This window comes from Stenella coeruleoalba (genome assembly GCF_951394435.1).
Source record: "Stenella coeruleoalba genome assembly, chromosome: 2".
In the NCBI taxonomy this organism is placed as follows: Eukaryota; Metazoa; Chordata; class Mammalia; order Artiodactyla; family Delphinidae; genus Stenella; species Stenella coeruleoalba.
In genome coordinates, this window is record NC_137147.1 from 74,174,875 (window position 1) to 74,188,157 (window position 13,283).

At 47.4% G+C, this 13,283-nt stretch overlaps 1 protein-coding gene across 3 annotated transcripts in view; it reads left to right on the forward strand.

The window, feature by feature from the left end:
• The window catches only part of DAD1 (defender against cell death 1), a 176,232-nt gene that overhangs the window by 17,149 nt on the left and 145,800 nt on the right, over positions 1 to 13,283 (forward strand). Inside the window, exon 3 of one of the 3 annotated variants that reach the window (XM_079912232.1) lies at positions 2,836 to 3,075. The exons of the other annotated variants lie outside the window; for them this stretch is intronic. The gene's annotated coding sequence lies outside the window, so the exon portion shown is untranslated. Of the gene's footprint in view, positions 1 to 2,835; positions 3,076 to 13,283 lie in introns of those variants that run through there. 3 annotated transcript variants of the gene reach the window in all.

Consider the following 13,283-nt stretch of genomic DNA (forward strand, 5'->3'; position numbering starts at 1 on the left):
TTGGCAGGCAGACTCTTAACCACTGTGCCACTAGGGAAGTCCCCACATACACTTTTACACACATCAACCCATGTCATCCTCACGGCCCACCCTGTGACGGAGGCAGACAAATAGTAGTGTTCCCGTTCTGTACATGAGGTAATTAAAGCTTGGTGAAATTTAAGTTGACTTGTCCAGGGCCTGGAACTAATAAGTGACTGAGTGGGAACTCGATAACAGATACTTTAACTTCACACTTTTATATTCTTTCCTCTCTATTACGTTCAAAGACTTTTGGATGATGAATATATACATTTTATTAGACGGTTTCCAGTAACAGTATTAAGCTTGCTTCTCTTTTTTAAATGGGAAAAACTTAGGAGAGGTTGATAAGAAAGGATGAAGACAGGCTATCTAAAATGTTTCTGCAAAGTTGGTCATCTTTAGTATGATCTGGAAGAAGTGGAGGAGAATGCAGATCAGGAGACCCTGGGCCGGCGCTGTCCAGTAGCACTTTGCATTGTGCTAATCTAAGTCTGCACTGCCAAATACGGTAGCTACTAGCCACATGTAGTTATTGAGCATTTGAAATGTGGCTAAGTGAGGCACTGAATTTTTCATTTTATTTAATTTTAACTCAGCTTAAATAGTGACCTGTGGCGTGGTATTGGACAGCACAGCTCTGGACAAATCTGTCAAACTCTCAGGTGATGGTTTCCTCATCTGTAAGACTGAGAGGATTGGACGAGCTGATCTCTACAGCTCCTTTCATTTTCAGATCCGTGCCTTCTGAAATTGTAGTGATTCACATTGAGCTCTGAACCTAGAGTTTCTGCAGAATGGTCTTTGATTCACATTTTCTCTAATTTCAGTTTTAATTTCTTTAATTTCAGTTTTAATAGGATGAGATGGATTTGAAGGAAAACCAGTATTTGAGCATATCTGCTCAGTGCTGGCGTCTGAATAGAGATGGTGCTGGGGAAGCAGATTCCAAACAGAAATGACCCTGTCTGGCATCATCTTTTGTGTCTCTACAGAGAGTAATTCTTTTTAACAGTTCTTTGTGTTGTGCCTTGCTTTCTCTTAAGATGATGAGAACAGGCTGATTGAATGGTGCTGTCTTTCCTGCTTGTGTGAATAGACTGAAGAAGTCATGCTCTCAGTAGGTGTCTTCCACTTTGCATGTCTTGATATCAGGGGAGGAAATTTTATTTGTCAGTTTCCTGAAACCTTTATCCTCTGGTTAACAGTTGAAATCATTCTTCTGAGCTGGTGAATAGTCCAATTTTGTTGAGCTAATATTTCAAAGACTCCTAGAACCTCTGCTTTTAGAGTACTGTCTGGTAGATATATTTTTGCCTTAAAAGAAAGGAGCAGATCTATGTAAATAGGAATTTTCTGAAAACCATTGTCAAAGAGATTGACTCTCATGAGTCATTTTTTGCCTTTTAGTTGGACCAATCCCAGTGTCTTAGATTAAGATGTTTTATTGTCATAGGATCTCAAAACTTGACTTTTGTACTGAATGAGGATTTCTTTTATAATTCTCATTGTGTCAGGCTCTTCACTGAAGTGGCCCTGTGCTCTATTTCTCTCTCACCTTGGCCGTTAGAACTGATGTGTTGTATTAGTTCATAGTCTGTTGTCAGAGAGTTTGCTTTAAGACATTTGATGGAGTGAATAGGTTAGTTTTAATAGGTCTGTTTGTTCTTATTTGGCACTGTGATCACTTTTGCTCCCTGTTTTTGCTCTTTGTTTTACATATTTCTCATAATTCCACTGATGCAGGAATGTTCTGCAATTATGTAGCATTTCTCTTTCATTGTTAGTGGAATAAAAGCAATCTGGCTAGAAGTCTAAGATCTTTCCTCTAAACTCTGATGCTAGAATCTCCAGGTCACCTGAACCAATGCACAAAATAAGGTGGTGCCCTTTCACCTACTGGTGTAGCCCAACTCTTCTGAAACATAGTGTTTCCCAACCTTTCTCATCTTCACACGTAGAAGATGACAGTATTTTTATGGCACACTGCAGGAAAATGGGCTGCTTGTGGCTGGGGACATTGGGGCCCCTAGGGCCAAGGGGTCACCTTCTGGCCACACCGTGTCGGAGCTGCTCTAGGTGGGCAGCCCTCCTAGAGGTGTGAGAAGGGAAGTCTGTGTTTACAGGGCAGGGCTGGGCTCCACCTCACAGCTTACAGTCAGTCCCATCTGACTCTGGCAGCTGTGTGGCCTCTTCTCATGGGGTTACTCTCCACCTCCTTCTTGCCAAAAATAATCTTACTGTTAAATGAAAACAAAATTATTCCTGCTGTTTTGGTCCTTCGTTAAATCTGAGATTGGGAATCTTTCTCTGCTTTCTTTCGAATTCTTCCTTCTTCCTTCTTCCCCTCCCCCTCCCCCACCCCCCAAACTGGAAGTTAGTGCTTTGTAAGCTTTCTAAATCCAGAAAAGCTCTTTAGGCTAAGTTGCAATCCTCTCACCACAAAGAGGGTTTGTGGATCAGAGAGGTCAGAGTGACTTACGTAAAGTCGTACAGCTAATTAATTGCAGAGGTGGCGTTAGAACCCACGGCTACAGTTCCGAGTCAGTTATGCCTTCCGTGTGCTTGGAATTCAGATTTGAGCATTAATTTCTATGGATCCCTCTATAAAATGTTCAGTGAAAAAATTTGCTTTATTCTGGTTGTTCTAACCTGGCTTAAATACTGTCCAGAATTTGGGAACCCATTAACTGCCTTTGTCTTTACGGGTTTAGAATTTAGATAGAAGAATTCGAGACCCTGTCTGTAGCATATCACAAAACATTTTTAGAAACCTTGAGTATCTCTTCTTACCTTTCTGCTTCTTTCTTAAAGGTTCACTCTTTGGTTTCCCCTGGATAAGAAGAGCTCTTGAGATGGCACTTTGCTGGACACACGGATTTCCTTCAGATTTATGCTTGCTACCGACTGATTTGGGATGCGGTTGGAGAGCCCAGAGAGTTCCCAGGCTTCCGTGTCAGAACAACTTTGTAATGAGCATTTATTAGCATAGCCTCTGCCTTCCATGAAGTGTAACCTTTTTGCCTTCCAAATTAAAAAGCTCCATGCCACTCCTTCCTCTGCCTCTGGCTCTGTTTTTTGTTTTTCTTCTTTATTGGTATGAAAGTCCTTTTTTCCCTTCAGTCCTGTGTGCAGAGCTCTTTAGGAGTTGATAACTTGCAACTGTGAATCTACCTCCGTGTTTTCATTAAGTGTATTTGAAGTTAATGACAAAAGGCAGGGCTGACAACCCTGGGAAACCACAGTCCTTTGTCTTTTCCCTGGAGCTGGTAATCCCTTACTAATCCTTCAATTGTTGCCGGTGGTTCCCGCTCTTATGACACAATGCTTCCTGGAACTGCATCATTAAGCACTTTGTGAGAAAAGTGTGTGCTTCCCCCTTTATATCTGTTTCAACGTGATTTAGTGGTGAAAAGGGAAATATGTATCTCTTAGACCGTGTAAGAAGAGTGCCAAAAGTGGGATTTGAATATATGCTTATTTATAGGAGACACTACTTTCCAAACCACCTTCACAAATGTTCTCTCATTTTGTTCTTACCATTATCTCAGGGGTTCCAATCCGCATTAGATAGATGAAGAAATTGAAGCTCCGATTTGTAACTTGCTTAAGATCAGAGTCCGTGACACACTTGGGTGGAGCAATAGGTCTGCTGGCTGAAGTCTAGACATATTTATATGTATTGTGGTAGCAGCCCTGTTTCCATCTTGGGTGCTATATACAGGAAATAAGCTATGTTGAGGATTCCACTATTTAAACTTAGCTGACTGCTGAGATGGTGAGTTGTGCTCTAGAGGTTTCCCAACCTGGCTGCACATTAGAATCACTTGGGGAACTTAAAAACGGAATCTCAATGCCCAGGGCACACCCCAGACCAATTAAATACAAATCTCTGGGGGTGGCATCTGCACTTTGTACCACTACCCGGGAGATTCTAACGTGCAGCCAAATTGGAGAAGTGCTGCTCTGGGTTCTTGCTATGCAAAACGTAGCCTGTTGACCAGCAGGATTGACATAACCTAGGAGCTTATTTGAAAAAGAGACTCTCAAGCCCACCCCAGACCCTCCTGAAGCAGAATCTTTGTTTTAACGTGGTCAGCAGGTGATTCACGTTCATATTAAAGTTTGAGAAGCACCCATCCAGAGCAGAGGTTCTCAAATTTTGGTGTATCTCACAATTACCTGGGAACTTGGTAATGAACTTGGGCCTCTGTGTTTCTTAGCTCTCCATGTAACTCTGATATACACTAAAGTTTGTGAATAGCTCTAGATTAGGAGTCGGCAAGCTTTTTCTTAAATGAACGGCCTGGCAGAGTTCCAGTAAAACTTTATTCACAAAAGCAAGCTGTTGGTGCTTGGGCCATGGTTTGCCATTTGGAGGGATGCTAGTTCACTAAACTATGACTGAGTAATTGAATATTCTTTAAAACTTTTATGTACCCATTTTCTCAGCCATAAAAAGAAACGAAATTGAGTTATTTGTAGTGAGGTGGATGGACCTAGAGTCTCATACAGAGGGAAGTAAGTCAGAAACAGAAAAACAAATACCGCTTGTTAACATATATATATGGAATCTAAAAAAAAAAAAAGTCATGAAGAACCTAGGGGCAAGATGGGAAAAAAGACGCAGACCTACTGGAGAATGGACTTGAGGATAAGGGGAGGGGGAAGGGTAAGCTGGGACAAAGTGAGAGAGTGGCATGGACATACATACACTACCAAATGTAAAATAGATAGCTAGTGGGAAGCAGCCGCATAGCACAAGGAGATCAGCTCCGTGCTTTGTGACCACCTAGAGGGGTGGGATAGGGAGGGTGGGAGGGAGGGAGACTCAAGAGGGAAGAGATATGGGGACATATGTATAACTGATTCACTTTTTATAAAGCAGAAACTAACACACCATTGTAAAGCAGTTATACTCTAATAAAGATGTAAATAAAACTTTTATGTATACATTTGTACCTTTATCAGGAGGCTTCTGAATTATTTTTAGTGTAGATTGATAAACAGGTATTTTGAATAAGAAAAGCATCTGAACTTGAAGATAAATGGGTGGAAAACTGGGAATAATAGTGATAATTTTGTCAAGGAAGACATTACAATTTTCAGAGCCTCTAATATACAAACTTTAATGTATGTCAGTGATCTTGAGATACATGAAGTAGACACTAAGCTCCCACTTAATTGGATTAGCTGTTATCTCAGAGGTGATTTACCCAAGCCAGTGGGAAACCTTCATCTTTGGTGTGTCTTTTCACCGTTTGCAATAGGGCAGAAGCCTATAGACAGCTTTTGGAGTCTTGAGTTTAAATTTAGTTAAAAGCTCATTACAACTCATTTTTAGTTTTCTGTTCACTCGTTCAGTGGTTCTCAACTCTACATGTAGGAGAATTACCTGTGAAACGATTCAAGTTTAAAAAAATGCATTACTACCGCCCCCCAACCACCAATTGAGTTTCTGATTCTCTTTTTTTTTTGGCTGTGCTGTGTGGCATGCGGGATCTTAGTTCCCAACCAGGGATCGAGCCCACGCCCCCTGCATTGGAAGGGTGGAGTCTTAACCACTGGATGGCCAGGGAAGTCCCAGAGTTTCTGATTCTTATGTGTTTTTTGTTTTTTGTTTGTTTTTTTTTTAGCTGAAGTAACCAAAGACATGGTAGATGAGAGGCACTGAATCAGGATGGGTAATCTTTTCATTCGATGCATCTTCCAGTCTGGATCTTTCTTTTTTTTTGTTTTTTTTTTTGCGGTACGCGGGCCTCTCACTGTTGCGGCCTTTCCCGGAGCACAGGCTCTGGACGCGCAGGTCCAGCGACCATGGCTCACGGGCCCAGCCGCCCTGCGGCATGTGGGATCTTCCTGGACTGGGGCACAAACCTGTGTCCCCTGCATTGGCAGGCGGACTCTCAACCACTGCGCCACTGGATCTTTCTTAATACCCACCGGCTGTGTTGTGATGGTGCCTGTCCATGGGCCTGACACCTGGGTGCCCAGTGTAGCATGCTGCAAGAGTGGATTTTGAGTACTGTGGCACAGGGTGAGCGATATCCTAGCATCTTCTGCTGCCTCTAGCTCAGCATCTTTACGGGGTGGGTTTATTTTCTGTGCTCTTTTGTGGGGCCGGGGGCCATTTGCCACACCACTGTACGTGGTCTGTTCCCTGCCATTCTTTGCAGTGGCTGGAAGCCTGGCCCTCAACACCTGCTGCCCACACATTTCCTGCCCCCTATCACATGGAAACCATCTCCTGTGTTTTCTTCTTTTAGCAGCCAGTACCTTTGGCCTCTTTGATCACATCCTTTCATCTTAGGCTTCAAAACACTTTTGTTATGATGGTTGAACATACTTGGGGCGGTCAGAGAGGCCTGCTCTCTGGTTTCGGAGGCTCAGTGAACTAGCACTGGTGGTTACCAGGGGCTGGGGAGCTCGTGTACAAACTCAGTGTGACTGTGTCCTCCCATCTTGGCTTGCGGCTCTGGGCTTCTGAAGTTTGAGTGCTGTATAACTTTCTAACTACAGTTAATTTTAAAAAATTTAGCACATATTAAAAATGGCTTTGTCTTGCACGAGGAAACAACACTTTACAGAACAAGGATCTTAGACAAGGGAATGAGAAAAAAAGAGGAGGACTTCTGAGGAACTAAAGAAAATATTTTATTTGCTTAGTTTCAATTAATAGGTGGGTTCAAGCTTACGCAAAACTTCTGTCAATGAGATGAAAAAGAGGTGTATCTTCAAGACCCTAGATAGGCAGCCTGGTGCTGCCGAAAGCACTTTGCTTGCCCTGAAGGTGTTGATTCAAGGACCTGTTCTGCCACTTACAGTCTGTTGACCTTCTGTGGACCTTTTGTTTTGACTCTAAAATTTAGCCAATAATTAGGCACCCAGGCACCGTGGGATTACCAAAGATAAGACACAACCTTGGTCCAGGAATGAGTAGCTACCACTGAGCACCTACCATATGTGTGGCATGGTATTAAGTGTCCTCCTGTTATTTATGTTTCCCTATAATCCCATGAGGAGGGAGGTGGTGTTCTCCTCTTCCAGATGAGGAAATGGAAGCTCAGACTGTAGTGTTAGGGTTTGAATCTTATTTCTGTCTGATTCCAAAGCATTTGGATTAGGCTTTGAGTGAGATAAATAATATAACAAGCATGGGGATAATAATACTTCACACTGTTGTTCCAACAAAAACGTAAGTGAAAGTACCTTGTTAATGCAACTGCTCTACAAATGTACCCTCGGAGCAGTTGTCAGAAACACGGAGAACTGTCCACACATAGTGCTTTTCTCCCTGAGCTGCACGTCCAGTTTTACTGGCTTTCAGCTGAAGGACTGTGGTGGCCAACATCAGGTCTTCCTCTTTCTCTGGAGAGAGATACCCTGAGGGACTCCCTGGATGTCCCTAGAAACATCCCTAGGGTCTGCTATTCAGATCTGCTCTGCCTTTTTTCATCCCAGGGATGAACAACTTTGTTTTAAACTTTTTATTTCACACACACACACACACACACACACACACACACACACAAACACACACATCAAGACATAAACTCGCAGATACCCAACATTCAGCTTCAACAATCATCGACGTTTTATTTATTTATTAAAAATTTATTTATTTTATTTATTTTTGGCTGCGTTGTGTCTTCGTTGCTGCCCGCGGGCTTTTCTCTAGTTGTGGTGAGCGGGGCTCACCACATTGCGGTGGCTTCTCTTGTTGCGGAGCACGGGCTCTAGGCACGTGGGCTTCAGTAGCTGTGGCACTCGGGCTCAGTAGTTGTGGCTCTCGGGCTCTGGAGCACAGCCTCAGTAGTTGTGGTGCATAGGGCGGCATGTGGGATCTTCCCAGACCAGGGCTCGAACCCATGTCCCCTGCATTGGCAGGCGGATTCTTAACCACTGTGCCACCAGGGAAGCCCTCATTGACGTTTTACCCCATCTACTTTCAGGGTGTTAATAAGAGATATCTGGTGGGGAAGCGCCTCCTTTCTATTACTCCATCATTTAGTTAAAAAATATTTGTGCTCCTGCTCTGCCAGGCACTGGCCGTGCAGAGGTGATCAGAACAGACAAGGCACCTCCCTTTCTGAGCCTGACGTTCGAGTTGGGAAGAGAGCCAAGTTAGCACACAAATAGAATCGTGTTGTTATGAAGTAGAGTGAAGGGCATAAACTGTACGAAGTGATCATGAGTGGAGATGGGGAGGAAGCTGCTCAGACACAGTGGTCAGGAAAGGCCTCTCTAAGCAGGAGACATTTAGGCTGAAATCTGACAGCTGAGTAAGAATCAGCCATCCGACCGGCTGGCCGGAGTGTATCTAGGTATTACTTTACTAACTCTTGTTGCCATATGATTGAGTAGTGGAGTTTGCTTGTGCAGAAAGTATTGCCTCAGGAGATGACTAACATCAACATTTACTGAGGGAGTGTCTCCTAAGTGTACCGACCTCTGTTTTGCCATTCTTCTCTAATCCTAAAGAGTGATCAAGGAGGGGCAAGAGTCATGGAAGAGGGAAGGGACATGCAGGCAGAATATAAGACACCGGTCTTGGGAGGGGGTCCTGAGACTTCGTCTTTTCCTGCTCTTTCCTCTGTGATGGCTGCATCTGGAACCACCTGGGACTTGGGTGTCCACAGGGCTTGGTGGAAAGCCTGGGGACCGAGTCTAGTGCTGATGTGGGCCTCGTTCACCACGATGGCAAGTGAGCCACTTCACCTCTTTCCCCATTTGTGAAAGGGGGAGATCATACTCTGCCTACTGCTTAGCTTTCCTGTGAAGGTCAAAGCCAGATCATGTTTGCTTTGGTGTTGCACAGATACATGTTATTCTTCATAAAGATTCCAGATAAGGATGTCGCCCCCCCCACCCCCGCCCCCGCCCCTTGGTAATCACTGGAATGATTTGGGCCAGCAAGAAGCAAGGATGCCCTAGAGTTTGCTAAAAATAGTGTCTTGCTGTCTCCACTGGAAAGAAGACCTGTTTCATGTTAACCCAGTTTCTTCCCATCAAGGCTGGAAGCATGAAATAGAGACCAGTTGCTGACCACTCTCTGAACCACAGTCCTTCATCTCCTTAAACTCTCTGAAGTCCTGCCAGCCTTGTCTCACACTTCTATGCTCTTCCTTTAATGGTTTCTTTTTTTGTCCTTGGCTGAATTTTGTGTGGGCGGTTCAGGGAGAGCGTAGACAAGCACCCTTTCTGCGTCTCAGTGGGATTTTTAAAAGAACTTGAAAATGGCAGGTCTCTCTCCTCTGGATCCTATTGCCTCCGTAATGGGAGTGTGCCCGCATTTCCAAAGCAAACAGGGAGAATGGGCTGACCTTTTCCCAGAGATGGTGAAACCCCCCTGGAATGATGGAGTGTGTTCTGGCCTGGGACGATGGCTGCCCAGAGAAACTGTCTGCTGGAGGGTGGTCTGCCTTCATTCCTTCAGGCCTTAGGTTCAGCCAGGGCTCAAGGGGGCCCTTTTGAAGGCAGAGAGGCCCCCAGAGGGTGAGAGGGGCGATAAGAAGCGGGAGTGTTCGGTGATGTTGCAATGAGAGGAGTCTGGGCCGCCTGGGGTGCTCTGGGGCCAGGAGTGTTGGCTTTTGTCAGAAAATTGGCTACAGCCTTGCCAGTGCCTCCCAGTTCTGCAATTTCCCTTCCATCAAGCTCTCCCGGAAGCTGGAAGCCTTGGAGGGAGCAAGAAAATGCACATGACGGTGTAACCAGAAGCTCCTGGGCCCATATAGTGAGGGGAGAAGTGGCCATCCGCTGGTGGGGCTGGGAGGCCTAGGCCCACCTGGGCACTGGCCTAGCGAAGAAGCAGCCCCATTTTCATCTCAGCGTGGTGGTCCAGTTTGATCCAGCTCAACTCGCAGGACCTCTTCACCTTTCTGGGCGTTCCCTTATATTTGCATTTCAGCTTATTAAGCTGAAACTGTGTGTGTGTGTGTTAATGGGAACAGTACTTTACTGAGACAGTTGGAGTCATTTTGACATGTGTATACACCTGTGTGCCCAAATCAAGAGGCAGAACATTTCCACCACCCGGAAGCTTCCCTCGTGCCCCTTTCCAGGGAGTCCTTCTACCCCAGAGTCGTCCACTGCTCCCATTGCCATCGCTGGTGATTAGTTTTGCCTGTTCTTGAGCTTCGTCTGTGCGGAGTCGTGTATTTTGTACAGAGGCTGAATCCCCAGGGCTTGGCCTGTGTCTGGCACTTGGCAGGTATGCACTGTGAGAGGTGCCTTGGTTCTTAAACTGCCCTGTGAGAGAGCACTGACCCCACTGGGAAACTGAGGCTGTGGGCGGTTAGAGTGGTGGATCCCGGCCGCCAGCCCAGGCTCCCTGCTGAGGAATCCAGAGGGCTCTCCAGTATGCCGGGGGCTCCCCCAGCCCCTCCCGGGGGACTCGTTTCTAGTGCTGTGGATGAGGGAGCCTGGTGATCCTGGGCAGGTAGTGCCCCCTGCTGTCTGCCCGGCCAGACCCTAAACCCTCTCTCCTCCAAGGGATGTGACAGGATCATGTGGGCCGGAGCCCGACACAGTGATGGGCAAAGGGCAGGGGCTCGGCTCCTGGAGTGAAGTCTTCTGTCCTTTTATTTTCCTCTGAAAAGTGGTTTTCCTAAGCACTGGGGGCTTTCCTTCCTTAGAATAAGCAGAAAAGGAGAAGAGGCCTCTTTGGTGGAGTACTGCTGCCCCCAGGTGGGTGGCCAGGGACACTACCACAGAGCAGGACGTCCAAGCACTGCCGTTCTTCGGGTCTCAGGTTCTGGTTCTCCTTCTGCGGCTCCCCATCTCCTGGCCTCCTGAATCCTGGTCTCCTTGGCCTCTGGGAAGCAGATGTCCATCACGGCCATCACCCTCCACTTCATTGCTGACCTGGAGTGGGGGCCTTCCTCGGAGAACCAGCCCCAGCTGTGTGTAGGGGAGCGGATGCGACCCCACTCCTCCTGGGGATGGCGGGCCGGACATAGCCTAGAGGGCCTGTCCCGTATTAAGAAAGGGTGTGATCGGGTGAGATCAAGCTTTGATCTTAGGGCTGGGTTGGTGGGGGGTGGGAGAGGCGGGGCGGGGCTGCTTCTCACAGTGGGGTGTGCAGCACCTCCCCGGCCTGCTGTGGGCGTGGGTGCCGTTGCCAGGGCCCCGCCAGCCCCTCCCAGCTCGCCCACTGCCTTCCTGTCGCACCTGCGGTCATGGTGGTGTAACGGCCCAGCCCTCCGGGCCCCGGCGGCACGTGGCCTAGGGTGATGCTATCTGTAACTCAGAATTTTAAACTCCTTTTTCCAGAGGATGTGGCTTCTGCGGGAGAGCTTCAAACGGTGCCCCCATTTGCCCCTCGCGGCAGCCATGACGTCATGGAAATGGGAGGGGCCGCCCCAAGCCCCCAGAACATCTGCACGGAAGTGGTAGACTTTTTTCCACTTCCTGTCCTACTTCTGGCTACAAACTCAATGTCTGACCTGCTTATTAATTTCAAAATATAGCTCTCCGTGTGATAGAGGAAACCTTACGCATGTGTGTGTCTGGGTTAAACTATGCCTGAATCGCAGGTGGCCTTACACAGAGGCAGGGCACTAGCCGCCGCAGTCTCTTGGCTCATCAGTGTACTTAGAGTGACGGCACTGGGTCTGCACACGGCTTGCTCCCCTTCCCCAGACCCACCCATCAGTCAGAAGATGTTTTTCCCCACACATTGCTCCCAGAGGTAGATTGGAGAAGGAGTTTTAAGATAGGACACTGGAGGAAGTGAGGTGGGTGGTAATGTGGCCTTCAGCCCTGGACCTTGGTATGGTGCCTCAGTGACTAGAGGGCTGACGCCTGGAAGCCCTGTGTGCTTTCCCAGAGTAACCATCCTCTAGGCTCTGTTGGATGAGTGCCCGCCTGGGGCTGCACTGGCCAAGGGACCGTCACTCAGGTTTTGCTTTTCCTGGTAGTTATTTTATTTTCTAAATTTATTTTATTTAGTTAGTTTTGGCTGCGTTGGGTCTTCCTTGCTGCACACCTACTCTTCGTTGCGGTGCGTGGGCTTCTCATTGCAGTGACTTCTCTTGTTTGTGGAGCATGGGCTCTAGGCACGCGGGCTTCAGTAGTTGTGGCTTGCTGGCTCAGTAGTTGTGGCTCATGGGCTCTAGAGCGCAGGCTCAGTAGTTGTGGCGCACAGGCTTAGTTGCTCCGCGGCATGAGGGATCTTTCCGGACCAGGGCTCGAACCCGTGTCGCCTGCATTGGCAGGCGGATTCTTAACCACTGTGCCACCAGGGAAGCCCCTTCCTGATAGTTCTTGACAGGTTGGTTACTCTTAGCTCTTGGCTAAATTGTGAAATAGTGGCTCACCCGGCCACCTCGTCTATTAATCCCCACTTTCTTTTTTCTTATGCTCCCCCCACACCCCTACACACATATACAACTTGGCTCCTTCCCCAGTGCCTGATGGTACTAATCATTTATTTGTTCACTTGCTGCTTAAGTGTATATTAAGCATTGGTTGTGTGCCAGGCACTGTGCGAGTTGTCGCAGACACACGGATGAACAAGATACACTTTCCATCCCAAGGAGCGCATAGTTGAATGGATTTTTTTGCTGAGATGTTACCTGATAACTAAGGTGATATCTGTTAAAGGCTTTACATGTGATCCCAGGGAAGTTGGATTCTATGGCAAACCAAGAGGATAAACAATCCTTTGAGGCTCAGATGGCTGCCTCTCCAATGGTGGGTCAGGGCAGAGGGGTCGCTCTGGTGGAGCTGAAGACCCCACCCAGGTGTTCCTGAAGCACATACTGGCTTAGCCTGCTCTTCTCTTGACTGGACTGTGATTTCAGTTGTGTTCAGAAGGAAGGTCTCTGGGTGAAGTGTCAGAGAGTGTTCTAGAATCTTAGGCCTGGGGTCATGAGAAGTCATTTGGTCCCTTCTTCTGCCTCCAGGGTTGGCCTGTGCTTAAAGCCTTTTGGAGCAGTAGGGCATCTGTCCAGAGAAATGTGTTCTACAGCTAGCCTTGGTGACACACTCCCCCCCGGGATGGCATGGCCTTCCCTCCTTGAGGCTGGCCCCTGCTCATGGGGACTAGGGTTCTTCAGGGCTGGGCAAGTCTCAGGGACTTGATGACCACGTCTCCAGGTTTCCTCAGCAGCCTCTTCCCTCCACGCTGAACAATGCCGGGTCCCTTACTGCACCGAGGGGTCTGCTACAGTGGCCCTCAGCCCAGCGCTAACCCTCCCGGTGGGCGTAGGCACCCTTCCCCAGGCCCCCTCACAAAGGCCACTTTAATCCCCTCTGATACC